The sequence below is a fragment of the Heterodontus francisci genome, unplaced genomic scaffold, assembly GCF_036365525.1.
Source record: "Heterodontus francisci isolate sHetFra1 unplaced genomic scaffold, sHetFra1.hap1 HAP1_SCAFFOLD_968, whole genome shotgun sequence".
NCBI lineage: Eukaryota > Metazoa > Chordata > Chondrichthyes > Heterodontiformes > Heterodontidae > Heterodontus > Heterodontus francisci.
In genome coordinates, this window is record NW_027141120.1 from 35,941 (window position 1) to 40,000 (window position 4,060).

Sequence of the window (4,060 nt, forward strand, 5' to 3'; positions counted from 1 at the left end):
TTTTTGGTTACTGATTTCATACTTTTTACTTACTTTTGCGCCTTTTGGTTAATGATTACTCTGCTTACTGGTTAACCATTTGCCCTTTCGGACTTAGTCTCTGGACATTATTTTCGAGTTTTTGGTTAATGATTTCACACTTTTTACTTACTTTTGCGATTTTTGGTTAATGATTACTCTGCTTACTGGTTAACCATTTGCCCTTTCGGACTTAGTCTCTGGACATTATTTTCGGGTTTTTGGTTAATGATTTCACACTTTTTACTTACTTTTGCGATTTTTGGTTAATGATTACTCTGCTTACTGGTTAACCATTTGCCCTTTCGGACTTAGTCTCTGGAGATTATTTTCGAGTTTTTGGTTAATGATTTCACACTTTTTACTTACTTTTGCGATTTTTGGTTAATGATTACTCTGCTTACTGGTTAACCATTTGCCCTTTTGGACTTAGTCTCTGGACATTATTTTCGGGTTTTTGGTTAATGATTTCACACTTTTTACTTACTTTTGCGATTTTTGGTTAATGATGACTCTGCTTACTGGTTAACCATTTGCCCTTTCGCACTTAGTCTCTGGAGATTATTTTCGACTTTTTGGTTAATGATTTCACACTTTTAACTTAATTTTGTGCTTTTTGGTTAATGATTTCATACTTTTTACTTACTTTTGCCCTTTTTGGTTAATGATTACTCTGCTTACTGGTTAACCATTTGCCCTTTCGGACTTGGTCTCTGGACATTATTTTCGAGTTTTTGGTTAATGATTTCACACTTTTTACTTACTTTTGCGATTTTTGGTTAATGATTTCACACTTCTTACTTACTTTTGCGATTTTTGGTTAATGATTACTCTGCTTACTGGTTAACCATTTGCCCTTTCGGACTTAGTCTCTGGACATTATTTTCGAGTTTTTGGTTAATGATTTCACACTTTTTACTTACTTTTGCGATTTTTGGTTAATGATTTCACACTTTTTACTTACTTTTGCGATTTTTGGTTAATGATGACTCTGCTTACTGGTTAATTATTTGTACTTTCGGACTTGGTCTCTGGACATTATTTTCGACTTTTTGGTTAATGATTTCACACTTTTAACTTAATTTTGTGCTTTTTGGTTAATGATTTCATACTTTTTACTTACTTTTGCCCTTTTTGGTTAATGATTACTCTGCTTACTGGTTAACCATTTGCCCTTTCGGACTTAGTCTCTGGAGATTATTTTCGAGTTTTTGGTTAATGATTTCACACTTTTTACTTACTTTTGCGATTTTTGGTTAATGATTACTCTGCTTACTGGTTAACCATTTGCCCTTTCGGACTTAGTCTCTGCACATTATTTTCGAGTTTTTGGTTAATGATTTCACACTTTTAACATATTTTTGCGCTTTTTGGTTAATGATTACTCTGCTTACTGGTTAACCATTTGCCCTTTCGGACTTAGTCTCTGCACATTATTTTCGACTTTTTGGTTAATGATTTCACACTTTTAACATATTTTTGCGCTTTTTGGTTAATGATTTCATACTTTTTACTTACTTTTGCGCCTTTTGGTTAATGATTACTCTGCTTACTGGTTAACCATTTGCCCTTTCGGACTTAGTCTCTGGAGATTATTTTCGAGTTTTTGGTTAATGATTTCACACTTTTTACTTACTTTTGCGATTTTTGGTTAATGATTACTCTGCTTACTGGTTAACCATTTGCCCTTTCGGACTTAGTCTCTGGACATTATTTTCGAGTTTTTGGTTAATGATTTCACACTTTTAACATATTTTTGCGATTTTTGGTTAATGATTACTCTGCTTACTGGTTAATTATTTGCCCTTTCGGACTTAGTCTCTGCACATTATTTTCGAGTTTTTGGTTAATGATTTCACACTTTTAACATATTTTTGCGCTTTTTGGTTACTGATTTCATACTTTTTACTTACTTTTGCGCCTTTTGGTTAATGATTACTCTGCTTACTGGTTAACCATTTGCCCTTTCGGACTTAGTCTCTGGACATTATTTTCGAGTTTTTGGTTAATGATTTCACACTTTTTACTTACTTTTGCGATTTTTGGTTAATGATTACTCTGCTTACTGGTTAACCATTTGCCCTTTCGGACTTAGTCTCTGGACATTATTTTCGGGTTTTTGGTTAATGATTTCACACTTTTTACTTACTTTTGCGATTTTTGGTTAATGATTACTCTGCTTACTGGTTAACCATTTGCCCTTTCGGACTTAGTCTCTGGAGATTATTTTCGAGTTTTTGGTTAATGATTTCACACTTTTTACTTACTTTTGCGATTTTTGGTTAATGATTACTCTGCTTACTGGTTAACCATTTGCCCTTTTGGACTTAGTCTCTGGACATTATTTTCGGGTTTTTGGTTAATGATTTCACACTTTTTACTTACTTTTGCGATTTTTGGTTAATGATGACTCTGCTTACTGGTTAACCATTTGCCCTTTCGCACTTAGTCTCTGGAGATTATTTTCGACTTTTTGGTTAATGATTTCACACTTTTAACTTAATTTTGTGCTTTTTGGTTAATGATTTCATACTTTTTACTTACTTTTGCCCTTTTTGGTTAATGATTACTCTGCTTACTGGTTAACCATTTGCCCTTTCGGACTTGGTCTCTGGACATTATTTTCGAGTTTTTGGTTAATGATTTCACACTTTTTACTTACTTTTGCGATTTTTGGTTAATGATTTCACACTTCTTACTTACTTTTGCGATTTTTGGTTAATGATTACTCTGCTTACTGGTTAACCATTTGCCCTTTCGGACTTAGTCTCTGGACATTATTTTCGAGTTTTTGGTTAATGATTTCACACTTTTTACTTACTTTTGCGATTTTTGGTTAATGATTTCACACTTTTTACTTACTTTTGCGATTTTTGGTTAATGATGACTCTGCTTACTGGTTAATTATTTGTACTTTCGGACTTGGTCTCTGGACATTATTTTCGACTTTTTGGTTAATGATTTCACACTTTTAACATAATTTTGCGCTTTTTGGTTAATGATTACTCTGCTTGCTTGTTACTGATTTCCCCTTTCGGACTTGATCTCTGGCCGTTCTTTTCGACCTTTTTGGATCAGGTTTCCACACTCTGAAATTATTTTGGGCTCACTGATTAGGCGAGATCAAGGGGGCATGCCTGGGCACTTTGGGCTCAGTTTGGGAAGGCGGCGTCCGTGTGCTCCTCCGCCCTTCCCGCACTTGCGGCTAGGTTTGCCAAACTGCGCTGACCCGCAGCCCTGCCTTTTTGCCCACGGCACACGGAACGACTCAAGTCTGGCTCCGTTCCAGGCCGTTGCCTCCGGCTGCCCGCCGTCCGGCCGGCCTGGGACGTACCCCGGCTGACGGCGCCGGAGGCCCTCTAGCAGCCACCGGTGCCGCGGGCCAATGGGTCCGGGCGTTCCGGAGCTATCGGTGGGGAAGTGCTCTCCCCTTTTCCTGACGCCGTTCGCCCGAGCAGAGGTGCAGCCTGACGGGACTGCTGTCGCCTTCCGCGGCGCACCGGCCCCTTTCACCTGCCGTCGACCGCGCGGAGCTCGGACCTCCCTCCCCGAAGTTATGGCCCCGGCGCCGGAGGGTGCCCGGGGCCGGGCATTCAGCGGGGTGAGTCTTAACCTTCCCGGTCAGCCTGCGGGGTCGGTGCGCCGGCACTCGACGCCGGAGGGTCCCCTCTTTCCGTAGAGCCCCGCCCGGTGCCGATCGGCCGGCGGATTGCGGAGCGAACCGCGCCTGACCGACGGGCCTCGGAAACCCGTTGCAGTCGACGGGGGGGAACCGGACAGCGGGACGAGGTGCCGATTCCACCCGCAGATTCGATCCCGAAATCCCGCGGGATTCGGCGGTCCGACCCGACAGATTCAAACGTCGCCCGGGCGGCCCCCAGCGGTCGGGCCGGCCTGGTTCCGCCACCGCCCGATGCCCCTCGCCCCCGGCTACCGCCGGCCGCGCAGACCGAGCGAATGCGGCCGGACGTCCGGCGGCAATCGGCCGGAAAGCGGTATGGCCATTTCCTACTGTCCCTCGGACGGGCAGAGGGGCGGCGCC